This window comes from Glycine max, chromosome 16 (assembly GCF_000004515.6).
Source record: "Glycine max cultivar Williams 82 chromosome 16, Glycine_max_v4.0, whole genome shotgun sequence".
Classification (NCBI taxonomy): domain Eukaryota; kingdom Viridiplantae; phylum Streptophyta; class Magnoliopsida; order Fabales; family Fabaceae; genus Glycine; species Glycine max.
In genome coordinates, this window is record NC_038252.2 from 21425524 (window position 1) to 21437857 (window position 12334).

General features: G+C 32.7%; 1 long non-coding RNA gene across 1 annotated transcript; it reads left to right on the plus strand.

Moving 5' to 3' along the window:
- Positions 1 to 9197: 9197 nt before the first annotated feature.
- LOC100814588 (uncharacterized) lies at positions 9198 to 11018 on the plus strand. The gene is made up of 3 exons (XR_418784.3): positions 9198 to 9317; positions 9896 to 10092; positions 10825 to 11018. It is a non-coding gene; the product is annotated as an uncharacterized lncRNA (long non-coding RNA).
- The last annotated feature ends 1316 nt before the right edge of the window (positions 11019 to 12334 follow it).

Sequence of the window (12334 nt, forward strand, 5' to 3'; positions counted from 1 at the left end):
CATTCAACTTGACATTGGTTTCCACCGTAGTAATGCAACTCATAAGGAGTGAGATGAGATTCTGAGGAAGACCCACCTCCACAAGAACATGATTCATGTAGCTCTACTTCATTCAACTGTATGCTTTCGATAAATCCACCTTGATCGCAAAATAACCCATTTTGCCCATTAAATTTCTCTAATTATAAAGAAGTTCTTGAGCAATAACAATATTCTCATGAATGCTGCTAGTTGGAATGAGGGGTTTGAGCATGTTGAGCACCGTCTTAGTTAACACTTTGTAAATAACATTACAAAGTGAAATGGGACGAAAATGGTTGACAAATTCTGCCTTGTCAACCTCGGGGATAAGACAAATATTAGTCCCGTTAATGCATTTAATATCTTGAGGATTGAGCCACCAGTTTTTTACTTATCTACATAAATCAGGACCAATGACATCCCAATAACTTTAATAAAATTCAGCAGGAAACCCATTGGGACCGAGCACTTTCCAAGGGTTCATATCAAACAAGGCAACCTTAATCATCATCTTATAGAGTAAATGCTAGCAAATTATAATCTTCAACACTCAAAGTAGGTAAGTTATAATGTGTGTCTAGCCAGTGGTCTTAAGTATCATCATCAACAAATAATTGTTGATAAAAAGAGTTCACCTTCACTTTAACTTCTTGCTCATCCTTAACCAAAATTCCAACATGGTTTCTAAGCATGTGGATTCTATTTTTCCTCCTGCGGTGATAGTAGTAACGAGTATTCCTATCACCATCAAGGAGCCATTTAGATTAGGAACGTCGGAACCAACTTAACTCTTCTTGGGAGAATTAACTCCAACTCTCATTGCAGTTTCCGCTCCAAATTATCCAGGAAAGGATTTGAGTAGCTGTTGTACTTTCACTTTTGAATGCTAGCAATACGAGTCATCAACATTCTCTTTTTAACCTTAATTTCCCCAAAGACATCATGCTGCCATTGAGTTAAGGACCTCTACATAATAATAATGTTAGGAACAAAATGAGCATTATTATGTCAGGATGAGCTTACCACATCTTCAAGCGAATGGTGAGTGGTCCTGGCACATTCAAACTTGAAAGGTCTAAGATAAATGTCCCTTTGAGGACCATGCAGTGCTATTAGAATAAGGTGATGATTTGAGAATTCAAGTCTGGCAAAAACTGTCCACAACATCCAAAAACATCAATCTCCACGAATCATTGCTCAAAGCTCTTTCCGACCACTCAAACACTCTTTGAAGACCATTGAACTTTGGTCCTCTCCAAGTGTAAGCAGGCCCTACAGAGTTTAGGTCAATAAGCTTGGCTCTGTTGATTCTGTCTCTAAATATCTGACATTTCCTAAGAAACACTAATGCTCCTCCTTTCTTCTTAGCATTACACACTATATCATTGAAGTCACCTCCAATCATCCAACTATCATTCATGGAAGTAGCTATATCAAGAAGCGCACTCCATATTAGAGAATGTTTCCCTCATTAGGACTAGTGTAGAGAGGAGTAAACCTCAAAATACCACCTCCTTGCAAGATAATCTTAACATGCAAGAATTGAAAATGCGTTTGAGCAACTTCCAAGGTTAACATTATTCTTTTTCCAAGCAATAATGATACCTCCCGAAAATCTTTGACCCTCCATAAAGTCAAATCCATCAAAGCCCGATAGATTAAAAGTCTATTGCAACTTCGTAGGATCTCTTCTAACTTCTAAAATAGCCAAAATATCAAGCTTATTCACATCCACATATTGCTTACAGAACCTAAAGAAAGCTTTATTGGCGGCACCTCTACAGTTCTAAATAAAGATATTAGAACTATTGTCTGCCATCATCATAACAACAACAAAATTAAGATTGGCAATCTCCAACCCCTCCCTCAAGGAGGAGTCTCCATAACCACTTCCATCTCCAAAGAGCCACGGCTACTAGGTTCCATACTTCCATCACTCAAGCCTTTGCTCAAAAGGTGTTACAGTTGAACATCCATTATATGGTCCTGACCATTTTGATCAGGTGGTCTGGTTGAATGAAAATAGTCCCCTTCAGTATTATGGTGAAGAGACCGATTATTCCCAAACATAGGTTCCACAACCATCCCCTCCTTAACAACAGATTCCACTTTGAGAATGTCTTGAGAGGAACCCAAACCAATATGCATGGCTTCACTTTTGTCTCCCCTTTTTGGAACGTTAACTCCCTCCTTGATGCCTTTTTTCTATTTTTTTCCACCTTGACCACTCTTGTTCCCTCAACCACAATTCTTTGACTCTCCCTTTCCTACTTTATTCCCTTTATTATTCCCCTCATAAAGATGCTTGCTAGGAGTTGGAACCTTTGGCCGAGGATTACTAACATGCTTGTTTTTTTTTTTCAATGAAGGCCCTACATCTTTACTCCTCTCATTTTCCATTACAACATCAATGTTCTCCTCATTATACAACATATTATATCTAGTCCTGATACCACACTGGGACAACCTTTTTCCCCTTCAAACGAATTTCCTCCGCCGTTGCATGTTTGTTTTTCTTTTCCTTTCCTCTGTCTCTAAGGTTTCTTGACAACAGTCCAAGGCCCCTCTGCCCTACCATGTGCTTACCCTTCATTACCCTATCTTTTTCCCTTTAGCTCCACGAGAGCCTTGCTATGTGTTTGCTTTGTCCTTGTTTGAGCATCCCTCAACATAATGCCCAAACCTACCAGAAGTCAAACATAAAAAATGTAGCCCTTCATATTCTATTTTATAGTATCTCTAGTTTAGTTCAAAGAGAGATAGAAGAGGTTTAGTCAAGTTCACTTCCACACATAGTCTTGCATATTTTCCCCTCTCTTGGTTCATAGTGTTTTTGTCAACTCTCACTGTTCTTCCTATTCGGTCTCCAATGGCATGAAGCACCTTCCAATCGTAGTACTTAATAGGTAAACTAGAAAACCTAACCTAAACCGCCACTTTCTCGATTGCTTCAGTAGAGGAGTGAAAATTAGGGCTCCAATCTCGCACAATTAGATAGTGATCATATATTAACCATGGTCCTTCTTTCTAAGCCTTTTCCTTATCCTCTGGGTGGGAAAAATAAACTAGTAAGAAGTCATTACCTATGTCAATAACATGGATAATGTCTTTCTAAGCCACATCTGTTTCAGTGTACTATCTAAAGCCTTAAAACCAATTTTCCTTCCCAACAAATTCACCACCATTGCAGATCTCCATGGTTAGTGAAGCCTCTCTTGCTCCCTTTTTGTGAGTACAAAGGTTGGACAATCATGTTCTCCCAACTTTCGTTCTTCTACCCAAATCCCTTCATAATTATTCTCGTCTTCATCTTCCTCTGTATCCTCTTCTCCCATCGTGTCCTCACTATGTAGAGACCCTTCTTGTCTCTATAAAATTTATTTTTTTGTTTTTATTTTTGTTATTTTATTTAAGTTCTTCTAATATATCTATCTTTTTCCTTTTAGTTCCTATAATACATTTGCATTTACTCCTATCAAATAAAAAACTAATTCAAAATCAACAACATATTATAAAACTAAAATAAAAATAAGTATATTAAAAAGACTAAAAAAAATAATAAAAAAATATTACAAGGACCAAAAGTCAAACAAAAATTCTTTAGGAACCAATAATAATATACCACTATATTTTAGAGACTACAAATATATTTGGCTTAAATATATTTTTCATACTAGTAATATAGCCTATATTTTGAATTTATTAGCTAAATTATATTTTTTATTTTAGTATCTGACATTTGAAAATGTTTGCTTTTGGTACTTACCATTAGTCAGGGTCTGTTAGTGATGATATCACAAACAAAGTGTTACGTCATTAGTGTCATATTGGTTCCCATAATTTTCATGTCATTTACTTTTTTTTTAATTTTGATAAATTGTTAGTGAAAGATCTAAAAATACCCCTTTCTTCCTCAGCCAGCATCCAATGCTTGACAACTAGGGGTGGGAATAGGCCAGGCCAGGCCAGACCAGGCTTTAAAAAGGCCTGAGCCTAGCATACGATGAATTTTTTAGGCTTGATCTTGGCCTATAGCCTATCAAAGACTTTTATTTTGCCTCGGCCTGACCTTTTTAAAAGCCTTGCCTGGTCTGATAGCCTTTTTAAAAGCCTTCTTCACATTAAATCTTTAATATTCCTCTGGAGTAGGAACGTAATAGGAAAGTTAAAGAAAAAGGGAATGTTAACAGGAATAGGAAAGCCAATAAAATGAGGAATATAAAGGGACACATGACTCACACCTAAATTGTAATTAAAGTCTTACTTGATTATAGGAATCGAAGTTATGGAGCAGTAATGTGTAATCAAAGTCTGTTAGTTTCAAAAAAATAATTAATTGTACCCAAAAAATAATATAAGTATAAATTGGTACCCTAAAAATAATATAAGTATATATACATATATATAAGCCGGCCTATCAGGCTTATAAAGATTTTAATAAGCCTAAGTCTGGTCTATTTAATTTAATAGGCTTTGAAAAAAACCTGAGCCTAACCTTTTAATTAAATAGGCCAGTTCAGGCCAGGCTTTATGTAGGTCAGGTCGTAGGCCCCTGTAGGCCGATCTGGCCTATTCCCACCCCTACTGACAACTACTGTCGTGCTTAACCATCGACGCCTGACAAGTACTTGAAATGGACCATTCCCTTTTGGTTGAAGTTTGGATTTCCTTTGCTTTGGAAACCTCTTCTTTCTCATGTGAACCCAAACCCAATCTCTGGGTTGGAAAACAACCTTTTTGCGTCCCTTGTTTGCTTGTCTAGCATAGCTTTCATTCCTTTTTTCAATTTGGGCCTTGATTCTTTCATGGAGCTTTTTCACATAGTCCACTTTGGCTTGTCCTTCCTTATGCTTAAAAACTGAAATATTAGGCACTGACAACAAATCAAGAGGAGTTAGTGGATTGAAACCATAAACAACCTCGAAAGGAGAACAACTAGTGGTGCTATGCACAACCCTATTATAAGCAAATTCAATGTGAGGTAAGCAAACTTTCCAATTTTTAAGATTCTTTTTCAACACGGTCCTTAGCAAGGTACCCAAAGTCCTATTCACGACCTCCATCAATTGTTGTTCCAACTAGTGGTGTTTCATTAGAGGTACCGGCCCCTTTACTCTTGTCCTTTCGACTAGAAGAGCCATAATTAGTGGAACTCCTTTTGGCCACACCTTTCCTCTTCAATTGTTGCTCTACTTGGATTGTTTTGTGAAGCAAATCCTCCATTTCAACAAATTCATGCAGCTCAACAACATCACGGATATCATTATTTAAACCACTAAGAAATCTAGCCATAATTACCTCTTCATCCTCTCCCATCTTGGCTTGAATCATGAACACCTCCATTTCTTTATAGTATTCCTCAACATCTTTGCTACCTTGGGACAACTTTTGAAGTTTGAATTTTAAGTCCCTAGTATAGCTTGTCGGCACATACCGCTTCCTCATGATCCTTTTCATCTCAACCCAAGTTTCCATCAAAGGCTCCTCATTTCTAGCTCTCTCCCTTTGCAATTTGTTCCACCACACAAGAGCATAATCTGAGAATTCTGTGACTGCTAGCTTCACTTTTTGGGCCTCCTCATAGGTGTTACTTGAGAAGATATGCTCTATCTTGAGCTCCCACTCCATATATGCCTCCGGATCACTTTTGCCTTTAAAGGAAGGAATATTGAGCTTGACTCCTTCAATTCGGTTACCACCACCATTTCCTCCTCTCCTTTCTTCCTCATGACGTTCGTGATTCTCTAATCGCTCAATTCTTTCATACAACTCCTCGTTGTTCTCTCTCAATAGTCTTTGCATTTGAGCATTGAGAGCATCCAACAAGAATCTTTGTGCCCCATCCAATTGATGTTCACCACCCCCTGACATATTCAAACTAAAAATAATAATAATAATAGTTATAAAAAAAATAGAAACTCACCACACTCAAGTGTATCTCTTAAATATGCTTTTTTTTTTTAAATTTTGTGCACTCTTGCCTTTTTCCACTCTAGAATTCTCCTTGAGTTCTAAAGCAATTCAAGAGAAAGTTTACACAAAGTTCAACCACCAATTTGTGACAAGGAAAAGGCTTAGGGTTAGGCTAACAAAGGCTTAGAACAAGGACGAAAATTCCAGCAACTGCACAATGAGATTTTTTTGAAGGAATTAAACTTCAGAATTTGGTAATTCAAATTTTCTAACAATCAATTATATTACCTTCAAGAATTTTTGAAAACTATTATAGCATGAACGATTTAGCCTAAATAATTTTTTTAAAAAATAAGTTTCTGCCTTTTTTTAACAAGAAATTAAAGGCCTAATTTTTGCAATGGTTCAGCCTCAATAAAAATAGCATGAACAAGGTAATATAAAATGGCAAAGAAGAAATTAGAAGGATGTTACCAAGAAATTTCAGCCCAAGCAGTCTTGAAAAACCCTTGAACCGGAGCTCTGATAATGAAAATGATGTAAACCCATTGCACAAGGGTTGAGGATGGATCTTCAAAGCTTTTTTTTTGTACTTGTATGAAAATTCAGAAAATGGACTGGATAAGGAGAGAGAAAGTGGTGAGTTTAGGAGGGCTGAATGGAAGGGATTTGGTTCAAAGTCTAAATGTGTTTGGATGGAGAATGATGGTTTAGAATGATGAAGAAGGAGAATGAAGAATGTGGTTGGAAGAATCACTCCTCCGGAATTGGTGTCACACACAATGTGGTGTTCCTTGATAAACTAGTTTCTTGAATCACTCAAGTAACTAAGGAGATTCACTCTCACACTTTAGAAGGTGATTAAAAACTCAATTCAAGGTCTGTTGTCTTCTCCTCTTATTAGAAAATGCACAGCCCATAAACAGGAATGACATCAAGTTGGTTACAAAAGTGAGAAGATGAAATGATCACCAATAAAAACAACTGATGGTGTCATTATATCTAATTAAAACTAGAATTAAGACAATAACAACAATTGATAGTGTCATTATACCTAATTAAAACTAGAATTAAGACACAAAAACATTAGTGCCATATTGGTTCCCATAATTTCCATGTCATTTACTTTTTTAAAATTTTGATAAATTGTTAATGAAAGATCTAAAAATACCCCTTTCTTCCTCAGCCAACATCCAATGCATGAGAACTACTATCGTGCTCAACCATCAACGCCTACATTCCTTCACCCCGTCGTTGCCACACCATTGCTCCTTCATTGTGAACACAATCACAAGCCTAGATCTATGAACTTTGAACTCAAATCTATAGACAATCTACTTAGATCTACATACAAAAAATTAAAAATCAACTCAAATTACTTCAATAGGTTGAGATTCTCCACCTTCTTTGTCTCTACATTAGCCTCCCTAGATCTGGCGGCATCAAAGAGAGAAGAGAGAGCAGTGAAGGCCAGCAACAATAGGTGTTTGGTGAAGGAGAAGGGAAAATGGAAGAAAGGGGTGGAGGTTTAGGGATGAAGAGTTGGTCAAGGACAAAAAAGGGTTTTTTTAGACCTTTCATTAAAAATTTATTATAATTAAAAAAAAAGCTTAGTTATCTTTTTAATCCTTGCAATTTAACATTTTTTGCTTTTCATCCTTGCAAAATTATTTTTTTGTTTTAAGTCCATGCAATTTTTTTTTGCCTTTTGTATAACACTTTTTTCACTGTTCAAAGCGCTATCTAAAGTGATTTAAGGACAAAAAACAAAGCAAAAATAATTTACAATGACTAAAAACAAAAAATTAATTTTGCAAGGATGAAAAGCAAAAATTCTCTAAATTGCAAAGACTAAAAATATATCTAAACCTAAAAAAATTGACATGAAAAATCATGGAGACCAATGTGACAATGATGACATGACACTTCATGTGTTATACCATCACTTAACATACTCTCACCAACAACAAATACCAAAATCAAACATTTCAAATGTCAAGTACAAAAATAAGAAAAACAATAAAAAAGACCAAATGAACTATTTGATCATTTATATTATTTTTTTGGTTTAGTTTATTTTTTTATTTTTTTTTAAAAAATATTTTCATTATTTATCTTTTTTGTTTACTTTAATCTCTTGGTTCACTTAACTGAGATCTTTAATCATTTAAGAATAAACTTTTTTTTGTTAAAAATGAAGTGAAGGAAAATGAGAGAAAAATGAATAAAAAATTATTTTTAAAAGATTAACAGTATCAATCTTAAATAGATTAAAAAATTAAACTAAAAAAATAATGATCAAACTGAAAAATAAAAAAGATAAATGATCAAATAAAAATTTTAAGAAAGGACTAAACTAAAAAAAAAAGAAAAAACATCAAACTAAAATTTTTAAAAGATAAAAAACCAAACACAAACAAAAAATAAGATAAAAAATTAAATAAATCATTTAAGCTAAAAAAAATAATAACATAATTTAGGTAATAAAACTAAAATGTGTTATCACAAAAAATATATTTAATTCAAATAGATTGCTGGACTACTTTGTATAATTTTATATTACCAGCCTCCATTGAGGGGAGACGCGGTCTTGCACTTGCAGTGTCCATTTTTGGGAAATAAAGCAACAATTTAATCTGGTTTTCTTGTGTACGAAGCATAAGAGAACTCATACGTTAATAATTTCTGACTATTCCTTCAAACAAATCAAATACCGTTTCATTTCCCTGCAAATCAGTCGAAAATATGTAAAACAGTGCGAGCCGACCCGTAACGATTAAAGTCATTATAATATACATTAATTTAATTGAAAATCAAATGATATATCTGATTTTCGAAAGAAAATTAAATTTATGCTTTGCATAAAGGTATCTATTTTTCATGTACAAAATTGTCAAATAAACAAAGAAATGAAAGAGGCTACTTCGCATGCAATAAGGGAGAAGCACAATATGGATTTTAGAATAGAAAAAAAAAATTATAATATGAGAAAACTGAGATAGCGTATCAAGACTCGTTCGTGCTCTGTTTTTTAAACAATATACAGAGCATACGTGTGTTCTTTTTCTTTTAATTTACCATGAAATTTGCTACGCATTTAATCAAGAGATGGAAAAGATTAGCAGCTTTACCTCAGGAATTCAAAATTTCAAACTTCAACTACTCTGTTACCTGTAATTAGGAACTCTAGTTCTGCATGAGAGGCTTAATTTACTGTAAGTTACATAGCGCGTTCCTGTGTGCAAGAACCATCATGTATCCCCAGCCCCAGATATATAAATGCAATAGATGTAGGTCATGGAAGCACACAAAAACAATCCTAGTATTGCATTTGTGTTTATATTGTTCAATATGAGTCCACCATCTCAAAAATATGCGTCCAAGTAAGTCTGATCAAATATATACAAAAGCCTGTATGATAAGAGTTGCTTTCTATCTTTATCATTTAAATTAAATATTTTGTTTTCTTGCAATCTTCAAAATCATTTTTTCCATGAATTTTATATCCTATTTGATAAGAAAAATTATATAATATGACTGAACATGTGGATTTTTCTTTTTCTTGTAGATTTTCCATTCATTTTTTATGAGTTTTGTAATTTTTGTCAAATTCTTTTACAAGAATTTCTTCAAATTGTGCTGCAATATTAGTAAAAAGATAATTATTTCTCTAATTTTTTTGAAAATTCAATGAAAAATTATAGATAAATTTTTCAATTTTTTTCAATAATAGATGAGTATGAAAGTAAAAAAAAAAAACAACAACTAACTGTTATTAATAAAATAAATTAGAAAAATATTTTAATATCATAGAAGGAAATTAATTAAAAATCAATAAACTCTTAAAATCACTTATAAAAAACTATATTAAAATTATTATATTAATTTATACATTATTACATAATCTTAATTATTTCGATCCTCTAATTTTTCTTTTCTCAAACTATGGCACCTGCTCTAGGAATGATCCTAAGAAAGAGCACGAAAGTGTTAGCAATCAGTTGGGCAACAAGGCAAGTCCTTCTGGAAAACAGGGTTCACAAATTACTAATGATAAAGTGAAATCGAATGATACCATAGGAGATTTTTTGGGCAATCGACAAGATTCTCGACACAAAAATGGTTCTAAGAGAAGCCAATAGGGTAAAAAATAAACAGGTAAGCTTTTACCATATTTTCTTTGTATAGCACTTGTTCCTTTGCAGTTATATTAGTTTTCCTAAATTTTTATTTTCAAATATAAAAAATTGACCAAGCAAGCTAGTGAATTCTTTGTGTGTATAAATAACAGATACATACTAGATTTGAACTTAAACTTGATGAAAATTATCTAGACTTCTTATCACTAAGCTGATCTAGTGGTTTCATGCATAGTAGTGATCTTACTTTGGAAGGGAGGAAATACATAATATAAACTATCGAGCATGAAATCAGATATGCTTAGTGCTGAATAGGTTTTCTCCAAACTTTTTGTTACTTGTGTGAGTACAAGATTTTTTACACATGAAAACCAATCCGCACCTTATATTCACATTAAATACATAATATAAACTACTAAACAATTTTTCTTTATTTATATCTCTTTAACTATTAAAATTTAAAATTGTGGAAATTAAAAAAAAAACAAAAATTCCTTTAAATAAGGAATAATTAAATTATATAATTTACATTACACTTACCCAAAATTAATTTTATATATATATATATATATAACAGACAAATGTTACTAGTTTGTTCATTTTTGTTAATGAAAATTTAAACTCACTATCCATCTCTTCCTCTCTCCTTTTTTCTTTATCATCGTACCAATCTTATATTTCCTTATATATATATATAAACTAATAACGCATATTACTCCTATTCACCATTCAATTTATTTATTTATTTCAGGTTTATTCACAAGTGGAACTTATTATGTGGGAAGAAAATTTACAACAACAAATTCTACTATTAGTTAAATATTCAATATTTATTTCCAACTTGTTTAGACTCTGGTGTTTACAAATAAGATATTGTATGTACAATGAAGTGGATAGATATTGATTTCGATTAATAAATAAATTTATATGGTTATTTATAAGTAAGTTTTAAATTTCAGATTCACATGTCTTAACTTTTATAAAAGTTTATATTACGAATAACATTGTCGTAAACCTAAATCGACAAGTCAACTACTTATCAAACCTTTGACAATTCAAAATGAAATAAGCTAGAAGCCACAAAAGGCAAAGATAATTGTCTGTCACGTTTGCAATTGGTAATAAAATCACAGAAATAAGCTTGCACCTGAAGCAACAACTTAATTCAGATGTAAAACCTATTTCATGTTTTGGACGTTACATGAAATCCAATCGAATATAACCAATAAAGTTATTAATGTAATCTTAACTTTTGGCCTAACTAACTAGTAAATATAATTTATTTGATTTTCTTGGCACAGGTAGAATTATTCTCTTGGGTGACATGGCATAAACTTGACTCATACAATTCCTTTCAGGCATGAGCCAAAGAAAATTTTGTTCACATGCGACTCTTGAGTAATATTAGAAGGGTTAAAGTTGATCACTAAAGTTAACCATTATTTATGATAGATTTAACAACCTAATTTATAGCATGAATACAAATTTTCATCATAAGGTGTGCCTAAATTTAAAACAATAATAAGAGTTAACATGAACATTATACACTTATCAAATTATTTAGAATCATCATTTTTTTTAGTTTTTAATGAAAATTTGGATGTAAAATGAAATCCAATTGAATGTAACCACTTAAGTTACTAAAGTAATCTTAACTTTGCGCATAACTAACCAGTAAATGTAGCTTTCGTGATCCCAATATAATAGGGGTTAAATCATTCTCAGATGACATGATACATGTTTTCCTCATATAAGTTTAGTCTTTGATGCATACGACAAGCAAATTTATGTTCACATGTGACTTTTGAGTAATAATATTAGAAGGTTTAAAGTTAACTATCAATGAAAAACGGATAACCTTTATTTATTATAGACTTAACCACCATATTCATAGCATGCATACAAATTTTCATCATACGGGGTGCCTAAATTTAAAACAATAGTAAGAATTAGCATTTGCATTATACACTTATCAAATTATTTAGGATCATCATTTTTCGCAGTTTGTAATAAAATTCTGGATGTAAAATGAAATTCAATCGAATATAACCACTTAAGGTACTAATGTAACCTTAACTTTGCACATAGCTAACCGGTAAATGTAGTTTGCATGATTATCTTGGTATAAGTAGAACTATTCCCTTAGGTGATATGATGCAAGCTTTGCTCATTCAAGTTCAATATTTTAAACATAAGTCAAAGAAAATTTTGTTCACATAAAACTTTTGAGTAATAATATTAGATTCTTAGAAATAACCATC